Source organism: Equus asinus, chromosome 4, assembly GCF_041296235.1.
Source record: "Equus asinus isolate D_3611 breed Donkey chromosome 4, EquAss-T2T_v2, whole genome shotgun sequence".
Taxonomy (NCBI): Eukaryota; Metazoa; Chordata; class Mammalia; order Perissodactyla; family Equidae; genus Equus; species Equus asinus.
The window spans coordinates 88,606,677-88,619,960 of record NC_091793.1 but is presented as its reverse complement, the minus strand read 5'-3'; positions in this window follow the sequence as shown (position 1 = coordinate 88,619,960).

The window sequence follows — 13,284 nt, the reverse complement described above, 5'->3', positions numbered from 1 at the left end:
ATAAATTATTTTACCTTTGGGGACAGAATTATTTAGGCAGCATGGCTCAAATTTTAATTCTATCACTTAGTATTTCTGGATTTATTGGAAAAACACTTAACTTCTCAGTTTCCACTTCTAAAATGGGTATAATAATATTAATCTGGGAAGGTTTTCACAAGGACTAAATGGCATCATAAATGTGCACAGTGAAGTGTTGGGCAGAGTGGACTTTTTCCAGGCGTAACTTTCCTTTCTTGTATTGATATATGAGGCAAGGATGAATCTTCCTCCAAATGAATATTAAATCCACAGACAGTTACAGAATGCCAAAGGATAATGCTATTGCTATGAGCACAATTCTTACAAAACAGAAACAACTGAATTGAAGGTTCCAGAATAGAATAAGTAGCCTAGAATAAGGACTCAAATTAAATAGAAGCAGAGGCTTAAATGAAAAACTTAGAGTAGAACATTTGAGAAATCAGTTTGAAAGATGCTAGAGTAAGGGATGAGAAAAAGTGGCAGTAAAATATATATGGAAGGTAAAAATAAAGAAAAGATAGATGCTGTTTGGGGATGAGGGAGGTGTTTCATTCAAAACTCAAAGTCCTGTAAAAAGTCTTTCAGAGACTGCAAAGAGGTTTAAACACAGATCCTGCTCTCAGGAGTTTTAAAGGCAGTAGTTTGAGAGTAGGATTTGGAATTATTCTAAACGGTGGGCTTGTCTTAAAGATTGGATTAACCAAGAGGTGAATGTTATTAAAGGATGTGACACTGGGCAGTAAAGACACATAAGATGACCATATAAGTCAGGATATAGATGAAAACTGACTGATAACGTCCTCAAGGAGACCCAGAAGGCCTATAGATGAGAAGGACAAAAAGATGGAGCTGATGGCATGACTAGAGGGGGTGATCGTCAGAAGAACTCAAGATTTTAAATAAATACAAAAGTACAATGATTCAGTAGCCGCAGGAGTCATTCCCACAGAGGCGATAATTGAAGCTGGGACTGGATGAGCTTGCCAAGGGCAAGAATAGAGAAATCTTCAAGGATGAAATCCTCACGTGCAGGCCAGTGCAGACCGTAGAAATAGAGTTCTTTTTGCTCTGCAAAGTGGATGGAGTTGGGCACTGAGCATGGGTTTATATGTGGCTGGTCCTCTGGCACAGGTTTTGTCAATGGTCAGTTAGATACCTATTTACCTAATGTCCTTACATCATCCTGCCAGGTGAGAGGAGGGAATGTACAATTGTTTCCTAAAATGATATAGGCTATCAGGCAATTAGTATTATTTCCTTTTTATAGTTTCCTGAGTCATAAGAGTTTAATTTTCATTGGAAAAGCCTTTGCCTTGGCCCCTCGTCACCCATCAGTAAGGAACAGGGGCTACTGCTAGGAAGGAGATGTAGATGGGGAAGCTGCTTAAGATGATGTTGAGATGTTTCTCCCTTAGTCCTTATTAAGTGATGAAGATACATCTTTAGCATGACACCCCAAGTCCATTCCAATATATTTTGAGTTTAAAGGATCTATTAATTATTGCATTTCCTCACATTGATCGTTAAACAGTCAACTTCTTGCTTCTATCATGATACAGCAATAAGTGTCTCAAACACTAAAGTTAGGATTTTCTGTGTCTTATATTAGTAATCTTTTTCTTATGTTAGTGCAGTAATGCACCACTAGTTTGTTCATAACAATATCTAGGAAAGAAACCATGATGCTCAAAGTTCACCAAAGGAATCAACATTATGCCATAATTGTAGAAATTCTACATGTTTTTAAAATTTTTTCTTTAGCTCAAGATTCTGCTTAAAAACAATAATAGTAATTTCTAAGTAATTCTTTGGAAATAGCAGTAACAAAAAAACTTAATCTTGGGGACCAGCCCAGTGGTATAAAGTTTAAGTTTGCACACTCCAGTTCAGCGGCCTGGGGTTCACTGGTTCAGATCCCAGGCAGGGGCCAATTCACTGCTTATCAAGCCATGCTGTGGCAGGTGTCCTACATATAAAATAGAGAAAGATGGGCACAAATGTTAGCTCAGGGCCAATCTTCCTCAGCAAAAAGAGAAAGATTGTCAGAGGATGTTAGCTCAAGGCTAATCTTCCTCAAAAAAAAAAAAAACTTAATCCTGGAACTGAGTCAGTTCCAGCTCAAAACTGGGTGGCACCCACTCAGTTGAGGATTCCCCATCTTTCCCATCTGTTATTTTTTCCTCTCTGCCCAGAGTGATCTAAGTTCCAGCAAGGCTGAGGTATCACTCTGGCATTGTGAAAGGGAACCTTGTTAGGTCTCCACTGGATGTGCTGGTTGTCCCACAATCTTTGAGCAGAAGCTTCTGTCTCCACTGTAGCTGCCGAGTTAACGGAGATTCCTTTATATCTCTCAGTGGTTAATCCCACCTCCCTCCGGGTCCCTCAGAGTCTTCCATGCCGGAACTGTGAGGATCTCTGCAGGAATCCTACTCCAGTCTGGGTCTCCTCTCTGAGTCTCCAGGGACTCACAGCCTGTGCTTTCATCACACCACATTGCAGTACATGGGATCCTGCTAGGCTTCCCTCAGGGGTCTCAGATTTAGAGATCTCCACCATCGTTGTGCCTCTAGGAGGCATCAGGCTTCCTAGGATTTAACCCAGGAAGCCAGCCCATATTCCTGCTTCTCCAGCATCCTTCAAATCCCCCTGGGGTTCCTGGCACGTATCTCCGGGACTTGACCCAGAAGGGTGAGGAGTTGTGGCCCTTCTCAGACACTCTTCCTCTCTTCATTTCTACTCCTACCCTCTCCAATTTTTCCTCCCTCGCATCTAGTCAAATTGTCTTCTCTTTCTATAGTCCCCAGAAATATTCTCTTATATCCTTATGTATTCTCCTTTTCCTCTATGGTTTGTAGTTTAAACTCTATTTTCCAATTTTTAGTGCAAAACTAAAATTTTATAATTCTGAAATAAATCTTTTTTTCCAGTCTTTGACTAAGCTCTTGCTAGCCAAAAAATGTGCTTTTTTATTGGTCCCGTTCCCTGTGTTATAAATTAACAGATGTCTACAAAGAAACTTAAGATGAAAAGTTGACAGATTTCCCTGTATTCTTGTGTCTTCCCATCTTTGAGGTAAGCAGGTCAAACTGTGTGGAGGGTTCTGGTGGTGGAAGAACCACAATGTAAAGAGAATTTACTGAGAATAAAAAAAGACATTAGGAATTTTTCAACGTTCGTTCTGTGTTCCAGTAAATGGCAGATTTAGGTTTAGATGCCAATATTCTTACTCCTGAACACTGATACTCTACTGCTGTGCTACATCGGAATGTTTCAAGTTGGTTCGTAGCCAAGAAATGAATCTTTGCATCTCTAAACTTGTGACTTATTTTCATCTGTTCATTTTTCAACATTTATTTGTTACACTTACTATATGACAGGTATAGTGCTGAACCATGTGATGCAAAAATTTTTAAAAAAATATAGTGCCTGTCCTCAAAAAGCTTACAGAACAGTGGATATAAACAGATTTAGAAATGAACAATTATAATATTCTAGGAAATAAAATTCTCCAGAGATGACTTTGGTGTCTTCCAATTGTGAAGTTTACCTGTTTTAGCCCGTGAGAGATCAGCTGCCTTGAATTTATTGGAAAGATTCAAGTGGACTAAATATTTCATGAACACTTTAAAAGTTGCGTTTATTATTTAGAAGTACGTTTTATTGAGTAAAAAACTATAAAACTTGAACTCCTATAATCTTAGGTTCAAGGATGGTGCCCACAAAATATATGCTAATATCAGTACAAAACAGAAGGTGAGAAAATTACCACAGAAAAAATTTGTAAAGGGAAAAAAAACACAGGATCTGATTCCACAATTATTAGATCCTTCTTTTGGAACAGAACATAAAAAAAAAAAAAAAAAACATGTGAATGAGAAGAGATTTCTTCAGAGAGCCTTAGCCATTCTGTGAGTTTCCATAGCCCTTCTCAAAGGGCAATTGAGTCTTCCCTTATGGTAAACCTAGGAAAGGGAGCTTTTGGGACCCCCAGAAACCACAGAACATTTCCCCTGCTGTTGGACGACACAGAGTACTGGCTCATACCTAAAACAGCAAAAGCAAACTTTGGCAACAGGAGAGAGAAGACTATTTTGGGATTTGCTTGGATCTCAGAGTTTATTGGGGCAAGAGATGTATTCATATTTCTGGTGAACTAAATGCGTGCCAGGCAGAGAGATTGCTGGGCTGGAGTCATTTTAAGTTCTGCCAAAGAATGTCATGGGACTCCAAGAGCAAGAGTCTGTGTGAAATAAGCATCCTGACAGTCTTGGAGGGAGATGCCCCCAGGGAAGCCGGGTAATATCTGAAGAATCCGTGAATATGCCCATTAGAAAAAAGGGTCCACTCCCAGATCCTCCAGCCTCTGAGATAATGAAGCTAGCTTGTAACAGTGTCCATCATCAGCCAAATAAGAATTTTCCCTCGTTTATACCTTTATCTCTGCTCCTGGTACCTGCTTAGACCCCAGGTGTCTAAAATAACAGCTAGAAGTCAGAAAGGAAGTAAACAGGAAGGGAGAGAAAAAGTCTACCATCCGGACCTCCCCTCTCCCTTAGAGTAAGTTTAATGATAGTTTCATTTCAAGGAAACATGAGAATGTTTTTAGATGACAGTCAAGTAAAAAAACCAAGCCAAAACAAAACAAGAAAATAGACCTGTTTTAGTTTTCAACTAGAGGAAGAAGACGGACAAGATGCCAAAGTGTACATTTAAAGGGATAATGAGAGATCAAAGTAAGCAGATCAAGGTTGTGTTTTGATTGCATCAGCTGTCACACTTTTTGTGCTTATTGGTTACATTTGGCGATGGTGGTGGAGATTGGTATCTAGGAAGCTTTAAGAATTGATATACGGAGGAACCTTAAACTCTGATATGTATCAACTCAAATGAAACCGATATAGGAAGAGTTCCATTTTAGCCCGATATGACAATTATCTCCAGAAATTTATCACTTCGTTAAATTTCTTTTGACCAAGGCACAGATATCTCTCTGTAAATGGGTTTGTAAAATAAATTTTATCCTTTTACTTAGTTCACTGATATGCATGTTCAAATTGTAGGAAACTCTATCAAGTACAAGCAATTAGCAGAGAGCTTGCAACTCTTACTGAGGGTCCATTTTCATATCCATGAAGGCTCCCAAAAACTTGGCTGTAAAGTAGAGCATATACTCCTCCACTTCTGTAAAACCATGATTCCATGGAAGGAAAGCACAGGATACTTCTACTCCTTAATATATACAAAAAGAATAGGAAACACACACACACACTCCCTATTTGTGTGCACATATGCAGTGAGAGCATTCTAAGAGCAGTTGCTAATTTAATTTACAATGTCTGACTCCTTTTTGAAATGTTTAGCAGAAAAATCAATGCCAGATAAAATTTCAAGTCCCAGGATTAATATTATTAGCTGTCTGACCTTGATAAGTTTCCTCAGTTTTTCTGAACTTTAAATTTTCTTCAGTAAAATTGGCCCAATTAAATAATAATGCCCAACTCATGGAGTTATTGTAGTAATCAAATAAACTGAGAGAGAAGAGTCTCTGGAACACAGAAGGTTTTCATTGTATGGTGGTATTATTTCTCACCTTTTTTGAGTAAAGGAAAACATGGAACAAAAATGCATGAATTAGAAAAATGGAACCTTCAATTCCTTGCCCCTCCCTGGCCTAATGTTTCCCCTAACTGATATTCTTATCTTATTCCCTTCCATTTTTGAAGGCTCTGCTCTGATTGCACAAAGCTAGTTGCATAGTTTTTCTCTGGAATAAAATGTAACAGTAGGCAGACTGGCTAGTGGTGTCACATTATGATTACAATGGACAAGATTCAAGGCATGAGAATCGAGTTGAACATAGACAAGGTTTTTCTCTTTCTTTCCCTTCTTCTTCTTTTTGTTCCTTTTGGAAAATATCTTTTCCACTTTTGACTCATCTTAATATTAACCAAACCTGTGCTTTCTTAAAAGTGTGTGCAAATGGATTAATCAATATTCTTTCAGTTCACTTGATCAATAATTTTTTTGTGTGCATGTGAGGAAGATTGGCCCTGAGCTAACACCTGTGCCAATCTTCCTCTACTTTTTATGTGTGACGCTGCCACAGAATGGCTTGATAAGGAGTGTTTAGGTCCACACCTGGGATCTGAACCTGTCAACCCCAGGCCACCGAAGTGAACTTAACAACTATGCCATCAGACTGGCCCCCATTTGATCAATAATTTTTATGTAAAATGCATTGGTTTGGCAAGCCATACCAAAAGAGCAATTATCAATGAGGAAAAGTGGCCTTTTAAAAAAGCCCAATAAGATGGACAGTCTGAAATCTGCACTATGAAACTTACTACTTCATCCATTTTATCAAGAAGACTCTTTCCTCCAATAGAACACTTGTTGGTAGAAGATAAAATGGAAGCTGAAGAATAGCAATCACTAGCCAAAAAGAATCCTGGCATTAAGTTTAGGTATAGAAATTTGAAACACATGTTTCAGATGGCGATGGACTCTTTTTTTATTTCTATTGATTTTATTGGGTCAATATCAATCGGCAACATCTGATCAGCCTGTTGTGAACTGATAAGAAAGCACTAAAGGAATGTCTAACTTTCCAAAGTTTTATACTCACAAATTTTCACAATCAATGATTTGTTTTAGCTCAGCGCACCTAAAGAATTTTTATGTAGAATTTCAATAACTCATTTGAAATATGTACCTCAAAGGTTGTGTAGAAAGTAGAAGATAGTGTCTCTTAAAATCAAGAACTTGGAATTGGAAGATAGACAGACCTAGGTTTAGTCTCTAGTTCTGACACTAAATTGCTATCAACTCTTTAGGCAATCTTTATTTTTTAAATTTTATTTATTTATTATTTTACTGAGGAAGATTCACCCTGAGCTGACATCTGTGCCAGTCTTCTTCTATTTTGCATATAGGTCACTGCCGCAGCATGGCCACCAACAAGTAGTGTAGGTCCATGCCCAGGAACCGAACTCAGGCTGCCAAAGCACAGTGCACTCAACTTAACCACTAGACCATGGGGCCAGCCCTTTAGGCAATGTATTAACCAATCTGAGTACAGTCTCCTCATGTATAAAAGGAGAGTATTATCTCCTTGGCTGAATTGTTGAGTAAAATAAATACAACAGTGCTTGAAAAGTGTCCAACATGAGGCTTGACAAATAGTTCTGTTCAATTAAAAGAAAGCCTTTCTTCTGTTTTTTTTCTTAATCAACATTTTATCTCTATTTTTTCTGCAGGGAAGGATTCACCCTGAGCTAATATCTGTTGCCAATCTTCCACTTTGTTTTTCTCCCCAAAGCTCCAGTGCATGGTTGTATATCCTAGTTGTAAGTCCTTCTAGCTCGCCGCTGCCATAGTGTGGCAACTGACAGACAACAGGTGGTGTGACTGGCGACCAGGAAGTGAAGCTGGGCTGCCAAACTTTAACCACGAGGCCCTCAGGGCTGGATCAAAGGAAAGCCTTCTTAACAAACTCATCTCATCTAATATCAATAGCTACCAGTGTTGCATAAGGATATTTTTTAGGTTTGTTACACTAGATCCTTAAGAATTTTCTAAGATTCAAGGGCAAAATCTGATCACCACGATGCCTGGGGCGCTATGTAACATAGTGGGAAGAGGATAGGCACATTTGCTTCCTCCTAACTTAGATGTGTGATCTTGGGAAATGACTTTCTAACTCTGATTGCCAGTTTCCTCATCTGTGAAGTGAAGATAATATCCCTCTCACAGAATTGCTGCTAGAATTAAATAATGGAATGCTCAGCATAACATCAGGCAATGAGAATGTACTTCACAACTGGTAACACATTATCAGAAGGAGTAGTGTGCTCTCTTAATACAAATTGATCTCTGATCATAGCATTAACATAAACCAGACTTTATTTTTCAAGATTCTTTCACACACACTATCTCCTTTTATTCCTACAGTGACTTCAAGAGTTGGCATGAAAGGAATCATCCTTTATTTTATAGATGAGAAATCTGAGGTTCTGAGACTTATGTTTCCTCACACCACACAGCACAGAACTGCAGAACTAGACCCAAAAATCAGGTGTCTGACTCTCCACTCTTGGATGCTTTTTAGGACATCATATTGCATGCTGATTTCAGAGTTGCTAACTCTCAAATTTTGGTTCATTTAAGGACTTTAAGGACACAACCTGCCCGCATTATAAAAGAAAAGAAAATCACACGCATCTTTTAGTTACTTTCCCTCAAAACTTGGTATCACATTGTGATTAAAAATGATTCTTAAATTTCATTAACTAATTTCAAAAAATGTGTCTAGAAAATTATTAAACCTTTGTTTTTATTCCATGAATAAAATGATTTTCAAGATAGCTATAATATGATTTTCAAACTGTGTTTTGTTTCTTTACAATAGAAATTTGAATGTTCCTGTATTTTTCCACTGCAGGTGAATTTGATATTCAAAAGATTGAGAAGACTAATGGTTCTGATTAGAGAGAAGCAGAAAGTGAGGAGGATGTGTGAACTTCCCCACACAGACATTTAGCCAGATAATTTCAGCTAGGGTGTCTGTTACTTTATTTTATTTAAAACAAAATTGGCTCTATTTCTGGAAATCCATGACTTAACTATGTATTTCAATCTCCACCTGAGCTAATGTAATTTTTATCAACCTAAGATCAAATTGGTCAGGTAGGACACACACGAAGCATGCATTTTCAGCTGTACTGTTCTCTTTAATCTCTAGCATTTTCTAATTCTTAGAGGTGTCTCCATATTCATGTCTTTGTATCTACATAAATAGACAATTTTTAGGGCATCGTTTGCATGTATTTAGTCCATCATTTTTCAAATGTGATGTATTTAACAAGTTTTATGTGAAAAAGAAATATTTGGTGATCAAAGATATTTGTGTGATACTGGGATAAATTATATGTAAGTTTCTAAGCCGGGGACAATGTTATTAAATACTGTCAATTTTGTTTGACCATGAATCATCCTTTCATAAAGCATTTCTTCTTTGTAGTTTTCTATATGACATATTTTGGTGGATCTTCTGTGGACTTGCGTGGCGAGGATTTTATCTAATAGTTCTCAATCTCACTTTCCCACGTTCTGTGTTGTAAAATAACTTTAGGTGATCCACTCGTCTGAGTTCATGCAGGACCTTCCCAGTTTTAGCGTTGAAAGTCCTGCATCCTGGGAAAGCCATGAGTTCCAGCCACGCTGGGCTTGTTGGTCACCTTCTTGTCAAGCTTAATGCCGATGCCTATTATATAATTTGTATTGAAAATGTGATTATCATTAAAATATCTGTAAGTGCTTTGATACTTCTCTTATCAGGAGGCAGAATCTAAGTCCCTTCTTCTTGAATAACAGCTGGCTATATGCCTTCCTGGATGACTTCTAAGGTTAGGAAATGAGAGGTAAGACAGCTCCCTTCTACCTGGTTCTTGGTTTTGGGACACATGCCTTTGGAATCCCAAGACATCACGTAACAAATTTGGTTCTCCTGAAGCTTCCATGCTGGAGAGGCCACATAGAGATAGAGGTGACTTCATAGCCACATCTATTCCATCTCAAAATCTTTGAGTTCCAGACACACGAGTGTACAAACCTCTGAGGTGACTCCAGCCCCAGCCACCACTGAGAGCAAACACACAAAGTCCTCAGCAAGAACTGCTTAGCTGAGCAAAGCCAATCCCCGCTACTGAGAAATATGACTTAGTAGTTCTTTTACAAAACTAAGTTTATTACATAGCATAGATAACTGGAACAATACCAGAAATACCATCTATTCTGTCACATTGAGAAGGTATTTCCCAGGTTAACCAGTGCTCATTAGGACCACTAAATAAATATTTAACAAATATTTGTTGATGGAATATCTCTTTATAAACTGCAAGGTACACTCACACAAAAAACTTAATAGCACAATTATAATCAACATTTATTTAGAGCTTATTATTTTTATGTATTTACTTGTGATTTGTATGTTTTATATATTTTCATATGTGCATGTGTGTATACTTACATATATTAAATATATTACCTTAAACTTAAATGTGTTGCTTTAGGCTCTTTTGTTTCATGGATACACAATAAAAAAGTTTATTTTTAATAGTTATGTAAGAAACAAAGAAAGAAGAGAAAAAGGAATAGAAAGAAGAAAGGGAGCAAGGAGGAAGGGACGAAAAGATATAGGAATCTCACCAACACAGCCAGTTCTCAAGAGAACCTGGAAAAATATGCAGAAGGGGCCTCATGAGAAGAATAAAAATTACAGAAGAGTTCTTACAGTATTCTAGAAGTTGGTTTGGATGTGAATTAGGTTAGCTCACTTCCCTTGAGCATTTGGCTTCTCTGACATTAATTCAATCATCAATGTGTCTCTACTTCTGCTTCTGCCACTACCAAGTATCTGCTTGCTTTTTTTTTTCTTATTATCCTAGCTTCTGCTTACCCTTGTGTCTGTTTACTCGTAGTTTTGGCTTACTAAAGGTTCATGATCTCTTGTGGCCTCTGAGTGTATCTTTTCAGGTTCTTTTCACATATAACTTGGATTAAAATTCCCCTGAGAGGAAATCTGATTAGTCCAATTAACGACCGTCACCCACATTTGTACAGAATCTTCACGTCAAGCTGCCTCACACCTCACACACAATCACTGTCACACTGGGAGAGTCTGCCATTGGGTCCGATGCCTGCTTGGTCTAATCAGCTCTAGTTAAGAGAGTGGGATCACCCCCAGATCACATGGCTGCTTAGGGCTACTCCCTCAACAGTGAGCTGTTGTTTAGGTGGTTTTGCCGAAGAGGCTGTAGAAACAGCAGAGTCCAGGATCAGCCTTCCCAGAACACACAAAAACATAAGTATCACATCTCTATCTTACATGTCTTTCCTGCTCTCACCACCTGGGTCATCATGACACTGTATTACATTAAAAAAACTGTCTCCTGAAAGATCTCCTTGATTCTAGCCTCATCTGTTCCTAATCTATTTTGCATAGTTCTTGAAGGATTAAAAATCCAATGCACTGTGCTGATGTTGTTTTCCTGCCTCAATCTTTCATCATTGAAGAATTCATATTCCTTATCACAGTTTAAGACATCTTTCAAAATATAGCTCTTAACTATCTCTCAAGCTTTATCCCCACAATTTGTTTTTATGAATCCTTGCCCCATCCATATCAAAGTGCTTCCCATTCACTAACAACATCCTGGGCTTTGATGCCTTTGCTCACAGTGCTTCCTTTGGAAATATTCCATTCCTCCTCTCCTCTCATCCTGAACTGAAGAATACTTCAAGACCTATATCAAAAGCCACTGCCTTTGTGAAAACATCCCAGATTATCACATTTGGAAATGACCTTCATTTCTCTAATATTACGTACTTGCTTATGAATGGGCTAAAGTTCTATAATTATGTTACATATCATTCTACTAGATTATAAGCTTCTTAAGGACAGTAGATTGCTTTCTCACGTTATTTGTTCTCTCTCCTCTCTTACCAAGGCATTCAAAACAGTGTCATTAACTTAATAAATGCAATTTGGTAAATAAAGGTATAATTTAGCAAGCTCAAGAGAAAAGGCCAGTTCCAGAGAACAAAATTTGGGAGTCATAAACAGGAATTATTAAAATGTTTAAGAAAATGAGAGAACAAAATGATAGAGGAGAGGAATTTAACATGTTGAGGGTTTCTATTTGGAGAGAATGAACTAAGAGAATTTGGAGTAATATCCAACACGCATTCATTCATTCATTTGTTGATTCTTTTATTCCACAAGCATTTATAGAATAATGATTCTGCTCCAGGGACTGTTAAAATGTGGGGATAAAGTAATAAACAAGACAGTGAATGTCCCCGTCTTTAAGGAATTTACTCCAGGCAAAGGAAACTAAAATTAAACTAGCAAAATAATATATAATGCAGGTCCCAGCATTGATGAATTTTATGAAAGAAATTAAGGGAGAAAGAAGTGGCCTATTTTTGACAGGAAAGGAAAGGCTTTTGATTAAGGAGATGGTCATCTGGGCAGGGTCTGACAAAAGTGAGAGCGTTAGCTCTGCAAAAAGGTCTGAGAGAAGAGATTTCTAAGCAGAAGAAAGAGGAAAAGCAAAGGTGTTGAGGTAGGACAGGCAAGAAGACGAGTGTGGTGAGAATGAAGTGAAGGATCGGGAGCAGGAGGAGAAGAGGCTGGAGAAGTGGGCAGGATGCAGAGTCTGTAGACCACAGAGGCTGGAGGAAAGGCTGTGGACTTTCTTCTAAGTTTGGTGGAAGTCATTGGAGAGTTGGGATCAGTGGAGAGTCATGAATCAGTTTATAGTTTTAAGAGATAATGCTGACGTCTGTGTAAATAATAACTTATAAGGAATAACAGAGGCAGCAGGGAGGACCTATTAAGAGGTATTTCAGTTGTTCAGAGGAGTTGATGTGGGCTTGGACGACAGTGGCAATGGTAAGAAGTGACCAGATTCAGGATTCATTTTTAAGGAGAAAACTACATGACATGATAATTGATTATAGAGTATAAGATTATAGAGCCTTCTATTATCTTTACCAGTTTACTCCTAAGTATAGTAAAATGCAGTAAAGTAAAAATTCTAGTACATTCTGATTGTTTTTTTTAATTAACAAAGCAGTAACATATTAGATAAATATAAAAGATCTTACAAATTACTTATGAAAACATTCTAAAGAATGTACAATTCTATTAAGTTACAATTGATTTTTCATGACAAAATTATGTTTATACAGTGAAGTAAGATACGTTATTCTATATTATAATAATGTTTTATATTTGAAATAAATATTTTGTATTTGGAAAATACATTACTAAAAATTATCTACATTTGAGAAATTTTTAATCGATTGACTAATTAATTACTGCATTAAAAAAACAAGCATAGGGCACTATATTTTTCTAGTTGCTTCACACTCATCGTTTGGATTTAAGAACATCCATTCCTTCAGTCAAAATGGATCTGGATTTGTTATCAGGAAAATGAACTGTTACCACAATCTGCTAAATTTTGCCCTTTCATGATATCTGGAAGAATTTTCCTAAAGCATGTCCATCATCCCATGTCTATAAATCCATTGCATTGTTCTTACCTTTTCTTAAAACGTTCTCTAATACAAAATAAATTAATAATAAACTATTTTTTATTACTTATCTTTTCACAAATATGAATCCTAAGCCACAGAATAGAGTTAAATACAGAAGATAGCAACATTTTTCATACAGACATATGATTTTCCATC